General features: G+C 40.1%; 1 long non-coding RNA gene and 1 pseudogene across 2 annotated transcripts in view; one reads left to right on the forward strand and one right to left on the reverse strand.

Annotated features, from left to right (window-relative positions):
- Positions 1-384: 384 nt before the first annotated feature.
- Positions 385-1,230, reverse strand: LOC100151874 (thymidylate synthase pseudogene; annotated as a pseudogene).
- Positions 1,231-1,355: 125 nt separating this feature from the next.
- The window catches only part of LOC110260855 (uncharacterized), a 463,270-nt gene continuing 444,726 nt past the window's right edge, over positions 1,356-19,899 (forward strand). For both annotated transcript variants that reach the window (XR_014803451.1, XR_014803452.1), the window contains exon 1: positions 1,356-1,485. This is a non-coding gene — a long non-coding RNA (uncharacterized LOC110260855). The remainder of the gene's footprint in view (positions 1,486-19,899) is intronic.

A 19,899-nucleotide genomic window follows, 5' to 3' on the forward strand; every position in this document is an offset into this window, starting at 1 on the left:
TTATTACTTTCAGTGAAGTAACCCAAAGACAAATACCATATGATATCACTTACACGTGAAATCTAAAAAATGACACAAATGAACTTATTGACAAAACAGATACAGACTCACAGACATAGAAAACAAACTTATGGTTACCAAAGGGGAAGGGGTGAAAGAGGATTTGGGACCAACAGATACACACCACTATATATAAAATAGAAAATCTATAGGACCCATTGCACAGCACAGGGAACCATACTCAACATTCTGCAACAATCTACAATGGAAAAGAATAAGAAAAACAATATATAAATTCTGAACTGAATCACCTGCTATGTACCTGAAACACTGCAAAGCAACCATACCTCAATCAAAAAAAAAAAAAAAAAAAAAAAAAGTACTCTAAACAGCCATTTCCATTTCAATAGTCATATGAGGACTGTAGCCTTCAATCTGAAAGTCTTCAGTCTTATATCACTCATGTTCTCAACTTTTCCAAGTATTTAGAGCTCTAGGAAAGGCCTTGGTTCTCCCTGAAGCTTCATTTTCAGCGGCTCAGTGTGGTTCAGATAGACGTGTGCATATCCCAAAGCGTGTACAAAGTCGCCCAGCTTCAGACCTGTAACGTGTGTGATCGTGTAGGTGAGCAGGGAGGTAGCTGCTGATGTTGAAGGGCACACCCAGGACCATCTCCCGACCTCTGATATAGCTGGCAGGGCAGCTCACAGTTCACTACACAGAACTGGCAAAGGGCGAGGCACAGGCAGCAGAGTGGGAGAGGGCCACAAGAAGATCTTTTGGATTCCAAGCACACAGGATGATTGTTGTGTTGTCAGTGTTGCTTACGATTGTGTCAATCACCTTTTGCAGTTGGTCCACTTTTCCACCTGAAAAAATCTGCATCCATATCTTTGTATTTGACCCTCAAACGCCCTCACGGTAAGCCATAAACTGGGCCTAAATCCCCTTCTTTGGTGGAGAACCCCAGGCTTTCCAGAAGTCTCAGGATCCAAGGGCATCCCAGATTTTCACTCCCTTGGAAGACAGGTCTTTAGCATTTGTGGATACCTTGATCAACCACAACTCCTTCCTAACACCGTTCTAGAAAACACGTTTGGTTGTCAGCAGGGGAAATTCATCCTTCAGGCTGTAGCGCGCCTGCTTGCTGAACGCCTATACGGTGGCGGTGCCCGTGAGGTCATCCTGGTACTGCAGCTCCCAGACGCCGCATTGGCGGCGACAGCGAGTAAGCACAGGTGCAGGGGCGGCTTGGCTTTGCGACGCGAAAGAGGCGGGCGAGGTGGCCCCGCCCTTTCCGGGAACCTCTTTTCCCGCCCGCTCCGCAGACTCCGCCTCTTCCTGTGACCACTGAAGGCTTTTTGTTAGTCACAGTTGCAAGTCCTTCTCGTATTTCTTAAACGTAGGAAGCATACTTGTAGGTTTCTTAGTATTTGAAGTTTATAGGTTTATGTCGTCTGCTGTTCCTGTTGGCTCTCAGTCACGGTGAGTTAAATCCTGTGGTTTGGGGTTTTTGACTCTGACTTCATATTTTTTTAGTGCTTTCTCCATGAGAATTTTTGAGGCCTTTGTTGAAGGTGGGTTCTTTCAGTTTATTAATTTGTTTCTGCTAGATGTCTGGGGCACTACCAATGTGGGACCATTTTATCCTGAAGTATTTATTTAAGTTTTTTCAATCCACCTAGGTATTTAGGCTGCAAATTTATATTAAGGATTCTCAACGAAGAATTAAAAATTCTCAAGGGATTTTTTTGTTTGTTTGTTTGTTTCCTCCCATCTAGTGCATTTAGGGCAGGACAGGCAATTTTATTTACTGCCTCCTTGGGCTGGCTGGTTTCTTGTTCATCCCAAAATTGTGACTTTAGTTGTAACTTACAGTTTATGGAAAATGCAAGGGAAAGAAGAACAGGTTGAACACTACCATTCAGAAACAGTCAGGGAGTTCCCGTCTTGGCTCAGTGGTTAATGAATCCGACTGGGAACCATGAGGTTGCGGGTTCGGTCCCTGCCCTTGCTCAGTGGGTTAACGATCCGGCGTTGCCGTGAGCTGTGGTGTAGGTTGCAGATGCGGCTCGGTTCCCACGTTGCTGTGGCTCTAGTGTAGGCCAGCGGCTACAGCTCCGATTTGACCCCTAGCCTGGGAACCTCCATATGCCGTGGGAGCGGCCCAAGAAATAGCAAAAAGACAAAAAAAAAAAAAAAAAAAAAAAAAAATCAGACAAATCAGAATGAGGGTTATTCTTGGCATTCCCTCTGTGGCGCAGTGGGTTAATGCTGTGGCTTGTCTCTGTGGCTTTGCTGGTTGGATGGCCCATCTGATAGGGTGGGTTAAGGATCCTGGGTTGCCACAGCTGTGGCTTATGTTGCAGATGCTTGGATTTGATCCTTGGCCTGGGAATTCTATATGCCACAGGTGTGCCAGAAAAGGGGGGGAGGAGAATGAGGATTATTCTCCATGACAACTGACCTAGTCTTTTTAAACAAGCCAATGACATGAGTGAAAAACGGGGGTACAGGCGGGAGTTAAGGATACTGTTTGGCAGATGCCCTCAGAGTAAGTGTCAGCTTTGAGGCTCTGCTTCCCTGTTTCCCTTTGGTCTTGATTTTGGGGGTTGGAAAATTTTTTATTTTCTTGGTGAGCCCATAAATACATTGAGAAAAGATGTTTTCAATATTCCACCCAGAGTTTTTAATTGTTGTGGGAAAAACATTCTTGGCAGAGGCAGGTTTGGTTGCTTCCCATTTCTTTGGTCCCATTAGGAGACAAGAATTTCTTCCTTTTGGCTCTGAGTTATTTTCTTTGACAACTTAACAAATCTCAGTGTAACATTCACATCCTCTCTATGAACCTACATATGATCTCCTCTAAATTATGAACTTTTAAAAATGACTTGAATTTTTTTTTTTTTTTTTTTTGCAATATGCCCAAATTGGCTTATGTGTAGCTTTTGCGGAATGTGTAATTGGCTTCTCTTTGGGCCATTTTGAACCCTTTAATATACTGTCCTAAATGGAAATTGAAGCTTATTTACGAACAGAAATCAGTGTTGAGAAATGATGTCGTATGAAACAAAATTTCATGCATGTTTCTACTTTGGAGAACAGCACCCTTGAGTATAATATAGGTTACCCCTTTCTACTTATCATCCTCCATAGGATGGATACAGTAGTCTTTATCCCCTTGTTTCAATCCTTGACATAACCATTCTGGAAACTTTCTGCCATCTTGGTTGGAATAAGCAGGTGTTGAGAAGAATAAGAGAGTTTGAGGGGCTCTCAGATGTCTTAAAAAATCTTAGGAATAATAAAGTCTTGTGGGGGAGTGAGCTCTCAGGTCCAGTGATGGGGAATGATGCTCACACATGGTTACCTTAGATTTGAATTTGGTGAGTGTGGAATTTAGTGAGTTTAGATCTCACTAGACATTTCAGAAACATTCTTGGGGAAATTTTCTGCCTTGAGAACTGATCAAGGCTATTGTAAATGGTAGGTTAGATCCAAGGCAATTTGCTTAATATTATCATATAAATTGTTGATCTTTCTTCTATAGTTTAAGTTCCTTTTGAACATTTGAACATTAATTTTTGAGATTGCTTTAGGCTGTGTCTGTGAATGTTTATGTTAGATACATACCTGTGCATATTACTTTGGGATGGTATCCCTACTGTGCACCTATATATTTTTTTCTTAATCTTGATTACAATTTACAAGACAGATCACCTAGAACCAGTTTCTATCAACCTTTCTCTGGTTAATTCATTCAAAGAATATTTGAGTGCCTCCCTTGAGCCCAGTGCTGTGCTATGTGCTCACTCAAATTTATTTAGGTCAGTAAGTATTGTGCACTCTATATTTGCTAGATACTACATGGAAGAATAATGCACACTCCCTGGACCCAGGAAAATCAGTTTTGTTGGAGAGAAAAATTTAAATTTTAGGACAAATCATTTGGTAGTTTTGTGTCAACAAAAGTATAGCTTCTTGCTGTTTGTGAAAACCACATCTCATGTAATTATGGATTCCCCTTAATCCAAGTGAGCTACAAAAATGTTACTTTTTTGCATTCTCTTTTACAGTTTACCTCTCTTTGAAGGCTGCTAGGGTCTAATATCTCCTTTCCCTTCAGCAATTAGTAAATAGGACATAAGTATGATTTCCAGTATACATAAATGACCCATGCCAAAGACAAAGGAACTTTATCTTGGGTCCTTATAGTGGGGAATTTTGCAGGTGGGGAGATATTTTATAGGATCTTATAAGGATCTGACAGGACTCAAAGGAATTGGGTATTGGCTGGACAGCCTAGGTTTACTTTAAATATAGAAAAATATCACCAATAAAAAATAAGTAGGGTGGAGATCCCTTTGTGACTCAGAGTTAATGAATCCAACTAGGATCCATGAGGACACAGGTTCAATCCCTGGCCTCCCTTAGTGGGTTAAGGATCTGGTGCTGCCATGAGCTGTGGTGTAGGTGGTGTAGGTTGCAGATGTGGGTGGGATCCCCCATTGCTGTGGCTGTGGTGTAGGCTGGCAGCTGCAGCTCCGATTTGATCCCTAGCCTGGGAACTTCCATATGCCATGGGTGCAGCCCTAAAAAGCAAAGAAAAAAAAATGTGGGGAAAACCAAACTATAGAAAGTTGTTTGTTTATTTATTTATTTTTAAAGTACTGCAGTTTTTGTTGTTTTCTGGCTTTTTAGGACTGCATCTGTGGCGTATGGAAATTCCCTGGCTAGGGGTTGAATGGGAGCTGCAGCTGCCAGACTGTGCCATAGCAACACAGGATCTGAGCCACATCTGCAACCTACACCTCAGCTCATGGCAATGCCAGATCCTTAACCAGCTGAGTGAGGCCGGGGATTGAACCCACATCCTCCTGGATACTAGTGGGTTCATAACCCACTGAGCCACAAGGAGAACTCCTCTTATTTGTTCTTTTTTCAAAGATACTTAGTATTGTGAATGAGGCAACATGGTACTGCCTGCTAGAGATTCTAAGGAAATCTGCTGGAGTAATTATTTATTATGTGCCAGGAAAGTATCTTGTTCTCTAATCTTTTTTTTTTTTTGTCTTTTTGTCTTTTCTAGGGCCGCTTTTGCGGCATATGGAGGTTCCCAGGCTAGGGGTCTAATTGGAGCTGTAGACACTGGCCTACGCCAGAGCCATAGGAACGTGGGATCCGAGCCGCATCTGCAACCTACATCACAGCTCACGGCACCGCCGGATCCTTAACCCACTGAGCAAGGCCAGGGATCGTTCCTAGTTGGATTCGTTAACCACTGTGCCACGACGGGAACTCCTTGTTCTCTAATCTTGATGACAATCTACTATGAAGTGTGTGTTATTACAATCTCCATTTTACAGGTAAGAAAATTGAAGTAAGATTAAGTAAGTTGTCCAGTTCATGACAATGGTGAGACAAAATTCACCATGGTCCTAAGCTTTTCTGCCTCCAGTTTGCCTTTTAATTACAATGGTAAGAACATTAACGCTTTTCCATTTTGTTTTCCATAATATTTTTACTGTATTCACTTAGCAAATCTTTTTTTTTTTAATAGATTGTGAAAATACCCTAAGACACTGCCCAGTATATTTTAAGTTGAGATTAGTGGAGTCCAGGTGGGATATTTTTACTGCTGGTGGTTTACATTCTGAAATAGCTATACAGTATACATATATCTAAAAAGTATTGTTAAAAAAGCAGAGAGAGGAGTTCCTGTCATGGTGCAGTGGTTAATGAATTTGACTAGGAACCATGAGGTTGTGGGTTCGATCCCTGCCCTTGCTTGGTGGGTTAAGGATCCAGCATTGCCGTGAGCTGTGGTGTAGGTTGCAGACGCGGCTAGGATCCCGCATTGCTGTGGCTCTGGTTTAGGCTGGTGTCTACAGCTCCGATTAGACCTCTAGTCTGGGAACCTCCATATGCCGCTGGAATGGCCCAAGAAATGGCAAAAAAAAAAAAAAAAAAAAAAAAAGGCAGAGAGAGAGGGAGAGAGGCACCTTACATACACACAAAACTCTGCAGTGATAAATTGGATAATTCACAGTGATGTCTAATCATCTTAGGGCATGGACTGTTTCTTCTAATCTTTGAATGTTCATACTGATATTTAGAGGAGCATATCCTCATTAACCCCTTCCATTAGATGGTGTTCTACAACTATGCTTCCATTGTGTTTCTGTCCTCCCTTGGGAAGAGAAAGATGATGGATTCAGCATAAAGCTGGATCTCACTGTATAAGTAAGGAGCCTGACTGCTGTGCACATCAGGATAACTTTCATGATACATAGAGGTAACACAATGGAAATCACAGTTTAGAAATCCAATTTATCTTGCTGTGAATAGAATTGCCTCCAATCCTGATGACAATTAGTTTTGTTCCATAACACTGTTATAGAAATGTGACATTGAAAAACTACTTGCAGTCTACTAAAGCATTCATCTACTATGAGTTCATGCCAGGGAGGGAAAAATGTTAATTCTACTTAGGTGAAGAAACATAAAAGAGGTTTTTACAAAGAGGGGCCACAAGGTCAGTGTATGGCTGCTGAGGTAATGAAGTGAAGGCTTCCCTGAAACTTTTAGTTGCTAATACATTCTATTAAAGCTGCAAAATTCTGCTGATTCTTGTTTCTCAAAACCACTGGGGTTGCAGCTCAGTCACATTATAGATTAAGCAGGAAGTGATGCCAGCCTTTAATGTTTCCTGGAACTGCCCCAGAGCCTGCTGCTGATGCTCTTGGCTGGCCTTGGCTTTCCTTTCTGGCTCCAGCATCCTCGTCTTCTGACATTGCTGGTGAAGTCTGTTTAGTACTTGGACTATTATGTTGAAAATCCCCAAACCTTCACACTCATTGTGAGAATAAAAAGCCCCCTGCTATTGAATAGTCTAGAAATTTAAAAAACCTGAAATGTGGAGTTCCTGCTGTGGCTTAGTGGGTTAAGGATCCAGTGTTGCCATGAGCTGTGGTGTAGGTTACAGAGTTGGCCTGGTCTTGCATTGCTGTGGCTGTGCTGTAGGCTGGCAGCTATAGCTCACTGATTCAACCCCTAGCCTGGGAACTTTCATATGCTGCAAGTGCAGCCCTAAAAAGCAAAAGCAAAGCAAAACAACTCCAAAAAACCCGAACCTGAAATATGGGTAACTTAATTTTCCACCCATTTGTAAGCAAGCATAAATCAAAATAAAAATCTCTAGTTTGGTAAGATTGGATTTAGACATCTTGCAACTCAACTGTATGTGTGTTTATTGGTCACCACAGGAGTGAGGCACTGTCCATGGAGAGATCTGGAGCAGGGCAGACTTGGGTGGGAATCCAAGCATCACCATTCACCACTTGTGTGGGCTGGTGCAAATACTTATTTGGGCATATGTTTCTGAATTTGAGTTTCCTCTTTGGTAAATGGGTGATAATAGCTATCTTGTATGATTATTGTGGAATTAGACATTATGTATATACTGTGCTTGGTATATCCTAAGTGGTATGTGTTAGCTACTATTATTAGGCAATGTGAGATTTTTTTTTTTGTCTTTTTGCCATTTCTTGGGCCGCTCCAGTGGCATATGGAGGTTCCCAGGCTAGGGGTCTAATCGGAGCTGTAGCCACCGGCCTACGCCAGAGCCACAGCAACGCGGGATCCGAGCCGCATCTGCAACCTACACCACAGCTCACGGCAACACCTGATCCTTAACCCACTGAGCAAGGGCAGGGATCGAACCCGAAACCTCATGGTTCCTAGTCAGATTCGTTAACCACTGCGCCACGACGGGAACTCCTGCAATGTGAGATTTGATTACCACCTTTAAGGAAATTGTTCTGGAAGGAGAGAGAAAGCATGTGCATAAATATCTATTCCTCAAGGCAGAAGAGATGAAGGTTATGAAGGAGCCTCAAAATATCTTGATGCAGAGGCTATGGAGAGAGCCTATTGGCTGGGGTATGGCAACAACCTCCTATCTGGTCTCCCTGACTCTTGTCTTGCTCCCTCTAATCTACTTTTCATAAAACAGCCAACGTGTTTTTTGTTAAAAGCAAATATGATTACACTTAAAGTTCTCCTACAGTTTTGCATTCCCTTTGGGAGGTCACTATATGAACTTCCTAATTCTCCCCCTTCCTCTCTTTCCCTTCCCCTTTCTCATTCCCAAATATATATATTTCATGTGCTAGCCCTACTAAATCTTTTTTAGTTCTGTATTAGTCAGGGATCTCCAGAAAAACAACCAAATATATATCCTACACATTACATAACACACACACACACACACACACACACACACAACATACAGTTGACCCTTGTCCAAATTTACAAATTGCAAGATGGGATTTTTTAATGATGGTGATTTACATTCTGAAATAGTTATACAGTATGCATATATAAAAAAGTGTTATTAAAAAAAGCAGAAAGAGTGAGAGGCACCTCACATACAAAACTCTGTGGTGATAAATTGGATAATTCGCAGTGATATCTAATCATCTAGGGAACAGTACTGATACTTAGAGTAGTGTATCTTCACTAACCCCTTCCATCAGATGCTGTTCTGCAATTATGTTTCCATTGTGCTTCTGTCCTCCCTTGGAAAGAGAAAGATGATGGATTCAGCATAAAGCTGGATCTCACTGTATAAGTAAGGAGCACTGTAAAAAATCCAAGTATGATTTCACAGTCAGTGTTCTGTATCCTCAGTTCATCCCCAATTCAACCACCCTTGGACTGTATGGTTCTATAGTACGTATTTACTGAAAAAAATCCACAAGTAAGTGGATCTCTGCAGTTGAAACCCATGTTGTTCAAAAGTCAACTGTATATATATATATATATATATATGTATGTATATATATGTATCTATGCAAATTATTATTATTGTTATGCTTATGAATTGTCTCACATAATTATAGAGGCTAAGAAGTCCCTAGATCTACAGTTCGTCAAGCTGGAGACCCAGGAGATCCAGTGCTTTTTTCAGTCTGAATCTGAAAGTCTGAGAACCAGGAAAGCTGATGGTCTTAAATTCCATTCTGAGAACAGGAAAAGACACTTGTCGAAGTGTCAAGCAAGTGAAATTCTCTTTTACTCGGCCTTTTTGTTCTATTTAGGTCTTCAGTTTATTGGATGAGGCCTGCCCACATTAGGAAGGGCAATCTCGTTATTTAGTCTCTCAGTTCAGATGTTAATCTCATCTAGGAATATTCATAGACACAATAATGTTTGACCAAATATCCGCGCATCCCATGCTGAGTCAAGTGGACACATAAAATTAACTATCATAAGTTTTAAGAACATAGCTTGTTCTCATTTACTGCTGTTCTTTTGTACATTCCACTCCCTATGCCTGGACTATGCTTGGTCCCTGGACCCCTACCTAGCTTACTCCCACTGGATCTTCAGGTCTCAGGGCACAAGTCACGCTTTTTAGAATGGGTTAGGTCCTTCTCCTGTGGTATCCTCCAGCTTCCTGTCATAGCTTGCATCTTTTTTCTTTTTCAACCTGCACCACAGCTGCAGCAATGCTGGATCCTTCACCCATTGCGCTACAGTGGGAGCTCCCATAGCTTCCTTCTTGGTGCATTCTAACTTCCTATTTACTTGTCTCTGTCACATAGACTATCAGCTCAGGGACAGTCAAGAACTTGTCTTTATTGTTTCTATATCTCCTGCATCAGTGCAGGATCCAGCACATTGAAGTTACCCAGTAGTTACTCTAAATGAATGGGTGGACTTAGTGAAGAAGATGGCAGTTGATATGGGTCTTAGAGGAAGTGGAAGTTTTCAGAAAAAGTATAATGCCCAATTTGGGAAAAACAATGACAGGGAATACCAAAATATTCACTGCAGAATTAAGACTTCAGATGTTTGTGGGGAGATTCTGAAAGCCAACAGTCACTTTTCTACACCAAAATTATTGTCATTATGAAGTAGTCTCTGGGAGGCAAGGGGCTTTGTTTTTCATCATATTTGAAGAAACTTTTAAATTCTTACTGATGAAAAAATTCAAACATATAGAAATTGAAAAATAATGTAGTTCTATATACTTTTTTTTTTTTTTTTTTTTTTTGTCTTTTGCCTTTTCTAGGGCTGCTCCCGCAGCATATGGAGGTTCCCAGGCTAGGGGTCTGATTGGAGCTGTAGCCACCGGCATACGAAACAGCCACAGCAGTGCAGGATCTGAGCCTCGTCCGTGACCTACACCATAGCTCACGGCAACTCTGGATCCTTAACCCACTGAGCAAGGCCAGGGATGGAACCCGCAACCTCATGGTTCCTAGTCGGATTCGTTAACCACTGCGCCACGATGGGAACTCCCTCCATATACTCACTTAAACCATTATTAACATATTGCTGTATTTGTTGCTTTTTTTTTTTGGCTAAAGCATTTTATTTTATTTTTTCCAACTGAGTTTGCCATTTATTCAGACATGCAACACAAATCTCTATTTCATCTTTCTTCAAACTTTATATAACTCCACTTTAAAGTCATAATCAAACTAAACATTTTATTGAGAAAATAGATGCGATCAAACAAAATCACCTCATTTTTATAGATTTACCAGTCTAAAGCATTTTAAAGCAATCCTGGACAACCTGATATTTTTTTTGCCCCTAAATATTTCAGTGTATTTATATAGCTTTAAAAATAAGAATATCTTGGAGTTCTCTTGTGGCACAGTGGTTTAAGGATCCAGTGTTGTTTACTGCAGTAGATTGGGTTGCTGCTGTGGCATGGATTCAGTCACTGGCCTAGGAACTTCCATATGCTATAGGTGCAGTCCCTCCCCATGACAAAAAAAAAGAATATCTTCTTCTTAACCCCTATACTCTTATGATGCCCCCCAAATTAGAAATATTTCCTTAATATCATTTAATATGCAGCCCAGGTTCAAATTTCTCAAAAATGACTTTTTAAAAAATTTTAGCAACTCTTGAGCCCCTTTAAATCTTTAAGAGTCTCTTTACCCCTTCTTTTTCTTATTGTCATTCACTTGTTGAAAAGACCAGGTTATTTGTCATGGAGAATAACCCACACTCTAATTTGCCTGATTTTTTCTGAATGGCAGCATTTAACCTGTCCTTTCCTTTGTATTTTCCACACACTGGAAGTTAGAGCTAGTCTTAAATTCAGATTCAACATTTTGACAAGAATATGTCATAGGTGAGTTGGGTACTTCATGTTACATCATATCAGGAGGCATCTATTGTTCTCTGGTTTTAGGGATGCTAATAGCGATTGTCTGATCCTTTTGTTGTAAAGTTGCACATTCCCCCTTATATCCAAAAATAATCAGTGGGGTGTTACTTTGGTACCCCATGGATATTCAGTTATTATTCTTTCATCTAACTGTTTTAGCACATGTTGATGGTTACCTGAACAATTATTCTATTAGGGGTTATGAAATGGTGATTTTCTAATGCTATAATTCCTGTTGCATTTATTAGTTGGAATCCTTGTGAAAAGAAGAGGTGCTTTCTCTTGTCAACTAGAGCTGTTTGGTTTTATGAAATTAAGCTTTTTTTTTTTTTTTTTTTTCCTTAAGAAAATAAAGATAAATTCTAAGTTCATTCCCTTTAAAGCTTTTTTTTTTTTTGTCTTTTAAAAAAGTTTCATCATGAATTTTTATATATTCAGTGTATTTCAACCAGGTGTGATCATTATTGTTTTTGATGCTCAAATTGTCCCATTTCTGGCCGGTGAGAGTTTCCTTAAGGTGGTTTCTGTAAGTTTTTGACAAGTCCCTTTAAAGTTTGATGATTTCCTTGCTTTCTAGAGCAACAAAGTGCTCCAAGCTCATCTTATATAATTTCCTGCCCTTGGCCTGGAATCAGCTTTTTCTCCAAGGAGTCCTGGTTCCTTTTAGTGTTTCTTTTTCTTTTCTCTTCTTTTCTTTTCTTTCTTTCTTTCTTTTCTTTCTTTCCTTTCTTTCTTTCTTTCTTTTCTTTCTTTCTTTCTTTCTTTCTTTCTTTCTTTCTTTCTTTCTTTCTTTCTTTCTTTCTTTCTCTCTTTCTTTCCTTCCTTCCTTCCTTCCTTCCTTCCTTCCTTCCTTCCTTCCTCAAGTCTGGTTAGTAGGTGGTTAGTAGGGGTTCTCATTGCTGAGCTGTTATGGTTTCTAAGACTTTTCAGTAGACAAGAACTAGAAAAAAAAATCCATGAATTCATCTTGAAATTTCCAATTCAGATTGAATTTTGTAGGAGTTTTACTTGAAAAATTATACGTTTGGCTCTTTTCTGAAAAATCTTGGTTCTTAATAACATACTTTTCTAAAGCATTATCGTACTACATGTATGAATAGTTAAAAATAACCATACCAGTATTACTACCAGCAGTTAGACTACTGAATAAAGATTAAGTTGTTTGTTTGTTTTGTTTGTTTTGCCCCTAGACTGTATCTTATTAAATAAGTATGGTCAAATACTGTGTTTTAATTATTTCTTTGAATTATTGGAATTATTTCACTTCTCTGTGTGGTAAATTATCTTTTCTAATGACTTATACACTACCACTAATGAGTTTTCATTATACTTGAATTCTAATAGACTTGGTTCCTAGTGGGGAGGGAAACTGGAGATTAGAATTACATTCTAAATCAGAACAATAGAAGACAGAGAAAATCTGTTATGTAAATATGTGGTCACACAGCAGATTCTATCTTACTGAGCCTTGTCAGGGAGTAGAGAACAGCAGATGCAGAATTTTCTTGGCTTCCTGGTTAATATCAGACTTTTGCATATTTCTTAATACACAGCAAACTGTGGATAATATCAGATTTTACTTACTTGGTTTCCAGGTCATGTTGGTGTAAGCATGTTCTGAACAAAGAAAATGTGGAAATGTGGTCAGAAGCAAAGAAGGCAGTTGTTTTTCACTAGTGTTGAAATTTGGGGAGTTCCCTTGTGGCTCAGTGAAAACAAATCTGACTAGCATCCGTGAGAATGCACATTCCATCCCTGGCCTGCCTCAGTAGTTAAGGATCTGGGGTTGCCATGACCTGTAGTGTAGGTCACAGGTGTGGCTTGGATCTGGCATTGCTGTGACTGTGGCATAGGCCAGCGGCTACAGCTCCTATTCAGCCCCTAGCCTGGGAATTTCCATAGGCTGCAGGTGTGGCCCTAAAAAGACAAAAAAAAAAAAAAGTGGAGATAAGATGCCTGGTAATTTTGCTGCTTCAATGGTATACCCTTTGAATCCAGCTTGGGTAGGAAGAGTGAGAATGAGAAGTCAGATTAATTTTAGGGAAAAGAGATGGAAAGAAAGGGAGGAGGGATAGGAAGGTAAACATTATAATAGCTCTTTACCGGATACTGTTAGGCAATTTAATTAATTTAAATAGTTCTCAGAACTTAAATCACTTCCACACTATATCTTTAGAATGGACTGGAGGGTGTGTATTACTATTCCCATTTTAACAAAAGATTTTGCCTCTTTCTGGGTTTGGTATATATAGTGGTCTCTTGAATTAAACATTTTTCTTAGACTAGGTGTATACTTTGGGTTGAGGTTGAGACCAGGTCTCTCACTCAGTGTTTTTGTAGAGAAATAATTAGTAACATCAATATTATAATCACTTTCATTTATTTTCCCAAGCCCCTAGCTTAGGCCCTGGCACATAATAAATGCTCAATATATGTTGAATGATTGAATTGCCCAATTACTTTTCAAATCCTTCCAACCCCAAGATGGAAGGAGGAACTAAAAATATACTCATGAAAATTTTATACAGGCACACAATTAGATAAGCAAATATACTGATTGGAAATACCTTAGTTGTTGAAATAAGCATATATTCTCTACTAAAAGGAAATATCACAAAAAAACTGTGGATAATATAATTAGTTTTCAGTGCTAGAAGGAGCCATGGAAATCATCCAAATATCCTCATTTTGTAGATAAGAAACCTGGGAATCAGACATGACTGTAACTTGTGCAGGGCTACATCCCTGATTAAGGACAGAACCAGCTGGACCTTGTTTTCTGATTCTTCCATTCAGGCACATACTACACCCTAGCATCACACCTAATGCCTAACTAAGGACAGAGAGGAGGAACTGATTTCCACATTCACTGAACTCCATATAATTAATTTAGAACCCTGGGAGAAATCAGGTAGTTTTCTGAGATGAGAATTAAGTCCATAGGTCATGCATTTCAGAAAATAAATGAGAAAATTCAGCAGATCAAAATAAGCCTGTTTAAACTTGAACCAAATACGGAATAGTTTCTCAATAGACCATGTAGATCTTGCAATATTAGAAACATTTTTGCAGTGATGACATAAAACTATTAGGGTTTCTGGGAGAGAGTTAGTCTTCCATCCCACCAACAGCTTGAATAGAATGACTGGTTCTATTTTCAGTTTCCCTCATTTTCATTATCTGTGTTTGGGATGGACAATCACAATCTTAATTATTTCTGGGGTAAGGGTGGAGGACAAAACTAATGATGTCATCAGAGGAAGCACACAGAGAGTATTTACTATCCTGGAGATCAGTCAACTGAAAATTTTGCTAGCACATCACTCCTAGGGCAATGAGCTCGGTGGGAGCCGAGAGTAGCAATGAGTTGTGCCAGCTACCCACGGAGGGTGACAGTTTAAAAACAATGGACTGAAAAATGTCATAAATTTGAAAAACAATGAACTGCCTGGTGTCAGGGTTTAGAGATTGATGGGACTGTGCCTGGAAAGCCAGAAAGCAGTATAGAAATTCACACCATTTTAACATTCAAAATGTCCCTTTCAATGATTCATTAAGAGCCATGTAGATATAAGTACATGTCTATGTATGTATGTGTATATATATACATACACACATACATTATTTATACTATTTCTATCTGTGTTTAAAATGCTCAAGAGCTGAAACTTGTTTGGAAATGTTCAGTCAAGCGAAATGGTTCCTTTTGCAAAATGCTGTTAGCTTGGGTAGCTCAAGCTGCCTTTAACTTTCTTTTCTCTACTCCCGTATGTAATTAAAGGTGAAGGGCAAGCAGGAGGGAGAGGGTTTTGCTTATTCTGGTGCTCTCCCAGCAGTGTTGCCGCATACAGCCATAAAGGCTCTGCATTGCACAATATAAATTATGATCTGAATGGTCCTCTTACTTCTCAAAGTGGTACGTGAGGCTCCCAGTCTTATGTAGTCAGAGGGAATTGGGGGTTTAGAAGTATTATCAGCTAGTTATTTAATACCCTCAAAGTTTGTGGTTTAAAACAAAAGCCATTTATTGTATTTTAAGAGTTTGGTGGTGCCTGGGATCTTCTGTGCATCTGTGTGATCATCTGATGGGTAGACTGGTGGCTCGTGGGTTTAGGATGACCTCGACAGAAACAGTTCATCTGTCCTTCATGTAGCCTTCCAGCAGGTTAGCTTGGGTTTGTTATGTTAGTGGCAGTTGATGTATAAGTGTATGTATGTATTTATTTATTTATTCATTCATTTCTTTTTCAGCAACCCCACAGCCTTGGAGTTCCCAGGCCAGGGATCAGATCCAAAACACTGTCCTGATCTAAGCCACAGCTGGGGCAACACCGGATCCTTAACCCACTGTGCCGGGCCAAGTATTGAACCTGTGTCCCAGTGCTCCCAAGATGCTAACGATCCTGTTGCGCCACTGCGGGAACTCCAATGTACAAGTGTATTTAAAGCTTCTGTTCAAGTCAGATTTGCTGCTTCCTCATTCACCAGAGCAGATCACATGGCCAAGTCCAGAGTCAGTGTGAGAAGGCAGCTACCAAAAGGTATGGATACAGGGAGGTGTGAAAAATTGGGATTCTTAATTCAATCACTCCAATAAAGTAAGTTAGCAAACGAAAGGCTCAGGAGAGACTATCACATGTGCCAACAGTCATTATTGTTCAGGTCAGTAATGTTTTACTTTGGGGTTTGTGTTTATTCATTTATTCGTCCATCTGATATTTATTAGGGGACTATCATGTGTAGGCACTGTTTTAGAGGCTGGGACCAACTTTGTGCTTAAAATGATTTCCTGACAGGACAGGATTTTCTTTGCTCCTACCACCTTCTATTTCTTTTCTCATCTTAGGTTTGAAAGGGGTCTTTTATAAATTGGAATAGAGAGGTAGAGATTTTGTTAACATGGTAATAAATCCAGAGTTTACTCTAAGAGATGGTCAATGTTAACTAAAGAAGATTGGAAGGTCCTAAAGCCTAAAGAGGAATATATAGCCCCTCTGAGTGGAGCGAGGAGGTAGAAAAGGACCAATGAGATGGGGTGGAGCAGGAAGAGAGGGAAGAGGGAAGAAATCCAGAGAGAGAGAGAGTACAACTTTAGATGCTTATCTGAGGTGGACTGAATTAACTGAACTATGACATTATGGGAAAGCAGAGAGGTTTTGCATTTTCCTCTGGTTTCCGTGTGTGTATGCATAATTGGTGAGTGCTTTTCTTTAATGTGTTGTCTTAATGTGATTTCCCAGATGCGATGGGGATAACTAAGGTATTTCATTATGTGGGAATATTGAAGAGTTAATAATTTAGCTTGCTTTGTTCTTTGCCTCACATCCCCTTACGCCTACCCAAACTTCTCTTCATCCTTATCATGGGCCGGTCACCATCAACTGCCTTTGGCTTGAGGAGTCTCCCCCTTCACAAGGACCTCAGTTATTAGTCATTTTAATTTTGCCTCCTGTAGAATTCTAGAATTCTCATCCTCTTGACCTTTATTCTTCACCAACATTTCCACATCCTAGCCCCCAGCAGATTATCTTGATTCTGATTTCATTTGTTCATGGGACATTTAGGAAGCTCCAGTGATCATGCGAAGCACGCTGGCTACAAACAACACTATGCGAAGAATAACAGTTGAAAGGCAGCTATGCACAACACTCTACCAACCAATGCCTCTACAAAGAATAACATTTGAGTGCTTATTATGTAAACACTCAGTAAGCATTACTATTCTTTTTTTTTATATATAATGATTTTTATTTTTTTCCATTATAATTGGTTTACAGTGTTCTGCCACTTTTCTGCTGTGGAGCAAAATGACCCAGTCTCATAACACACACACATACCCACACACACACATTCTTTTTCTCACATTATTCTCCACCAGTAAGCATTACTATTCTAAGCACTTTTGCTTGTATACACTCAACTTTACACAATGATATGATTATCCTTATTATAGATGAGGAAATGGAAGCACAGAAAAGTCAAATAACTTGCTCAAAATAACAGAATGGGTAGCAGAGCTGGGATTTGAATCCCAAGTGATCAGGCACATCTACACTAGATAAAAAAGGGCCATTCCTTCCTGTAGGGAGTGACGGTGCCTTAATTTCTCTGCATAGCATCTGTACCACAACCTCTCATTGCTTCACACATTTTCTGCCTTCATTCCTTTTTATTTTAAAAAAATTTTTATTTTTTATTACTCAATGAACTTATTACATTTATAGTTGTACAATGATCATCACAATCCAATTTTATGGGATTTCCAACCCATGACCCCAGAGCATCCCCCCACCTTCCAAACTGTCTCCTTTGAAGACCATAAGTTTTTCAAAGTCTGTGAGTCAGTATCTGTTCTGCAAAGAAGTTCAGTCTGTCCTTTTTTCAGATTCCACATGTCAGTGAAAGCATTTGATGTTGGTGTCTCATTGTATGGCTGACTTCACTTAGCAGATAATTTCTAGGTCCATCCATGTTGCTAAAAATGCAGGTATTTCGTTCTTTCTTTTATTTTTTGCCTAGGGCCGCTCCTGCGGCATATGGAGGTTCCCAGGCTAGGGGTCGAATCGGAGCTGCAGCTGCCGGCCTACGCTACAGCCACAGCCACACGGGATCTGAGCCGAGTCTGCAACCTACACCATAGCTCACGGCAACACTGGATCCTTAACCCACTGAGCAAGGCCAGGGACCGAACCTGCAACCTCATGGTTCCTAGTCAGATTCATTAACCACTGCACCATGACGGGAACTCCTATTTCGGTCTTTTTAAAGGCTGAGTAATATTCTATTGTATATATGTACCACATCTTCTGGATCCACTCCTCCGTTGATGGACGTTTAGGTTGTTTCCATGTCTTGGCTATTGCAAATAGTGCTGCAATGAACATCGGAGTACATGTGTCTTTGCGACTCGTGGTTTTTTTCCTGCATAGATGCCCAGGAGTGGGATTGCTGGATCAAATGGTAGTTCTATTTTTAGTTTTCTGAGGACTCTCCATACTGCTTTCCACAGTGGTTGCACCAATTTACAATCCCACCAACAGTGTACTAGGGTTCCTTTTTCTCCACACCCTCTCCAGCACTTATTGTTTGTAGACTTTTGGATGATGGCCATTCTGGCTGGTGTAAGGTGGTACCTCATCGTGGTTTTGATTCGCATTTCTCTAATAATGAGTGATGTTGAACATCTTTTCATGTGTTTCTTGGCCATCTGTATGTCTTCTTTGGAGAATTGTCTGTTTAGATCTTCTGCCCATTTTTTGATGGGGTTGTTTTTTTGGTATGGAGCTGTATGTCTTTGGAGAACTCTCTGTTTAGATCTTCTGCCCATTTTTTGATGGGGTTGTTTGTTTTTTGGGTATGGAGCTGCAGAAGGTGTTTATAAATTTTGGAGATTAATCCCTTGTCAGTTGATTTACTTGCAAAGATTTTCTCCCATTCTGTGGGCTGTCTTTTCATTTTGTTTAGGGTTTCCTTTGCTGTGCAGAAACTTTTAAGTTTGATTAGGTCCCATTTGTTTATTTTATTTTATTTTTTTTTTTTTTTACTTTTGTAAACAAAGTTTTATTGGAACAAAGCTTGCCCATTCGTTTACGTATTGTCCACCGTGCTTTCAGGCTACAGGAGCAGCGTTGAGTATTTGATCACGAAGAAGAGGCACTCACATGTAAACTCGTTGATGAATGAGGGTGCAGATTGTTTCTGGGCCACCCGTGTACCCACAAGGCTCACACGTTTCTGTGTGTTTTTTTTGTTTGTTTGTTTTTACTGTTATTACCCTAAGAGGTGGATCTGAGAATATGTTGTTTATGTCAGAGAGTGTTTGGCCTATGTTTTCCTCTAAGAGTTTGATAGTGTCTGGTCTTATATCTAGGTCTTTAATCTGTTTGGAGTTTATTTTTGTATATGGTGTTAGGGAGTGTTGTAATTTCATTCTTTTCCATGTGGCTGTCCAGTTTTCCCAGAACCACTTGTTTTTTTTTTTTTTTTTTTTTTTTTTTTGTCTTTTGTTGTTGTTATTGTTGTTGCTATTTCTTGGGCCACTCCCGCTGCATATAGAGGTTCCCAGGCTAGGGGTTGAATCGGAGCTGTAGCCACCGGCCTACGCCAGAGCCACAGCAACACAGGATCCGAGCTGCGTCTGCAACCTACACCACAGCTCACGGCAACGCCGGATGGTTAACCCACTGAGCAAGGGCAGGGACCGAACCCGCAACCTCGTGGTTCCTAGTCGGATTCGTTAACCACTGAGCCACGACGGGAACTCCCCAGAACCACTTGTTGAGCAGGCTGTCCTTTCTCCATTGTATATCCTTGCCTCCTTTGTGATAGATTAGTTGGCTGTAGGTGCGTGGGTTTAATTCTGGGCTTTCTATCCTGTTCCACTGATCTATATTTCTGTCTTTGTGCCAGTACCATACACTTTTGATGATTGTTGCTTTGCAGTATTGTCTGAAGTCCAGGAGCCTGATTCCTCCAGCACCATTTTTCTTTTTCAGGATGTCTTTGGCTATTCTGGGTCTCTTGTGCTTCCAAAGAAACTTTAGAATATTTTGTTCGGGTTCTGTGAAAAATGTCCTTGGTAATTTGATAGGGATTGCATTGAATCTGTAGATTGCCTTAGGTAGTATAGTCGTCTTGATAATATTGACACTCCCAATCCAAGAGCATAGTATGTCTTTCCATCTATTTGTGTCATCTTTGATTTCTTT

The sequence above is a fragment of the Sus scrofa genome, chromosome 5 (assembly GCF_054392235.1).
Source record: "Sus scrofa isolate SSC_HxYL_T2T_F1_AM1 chromosome 5, Sscrofa_HxYL_maternal_Yorkshire_Landrace_v2.0, whole genome shotgun sequence".
Lineage (NCBI taxonomy): Eukaryota > Metazoa > Chordata > Mammalia > Artiodactyla > Suidae > Sus > Sus scrofa.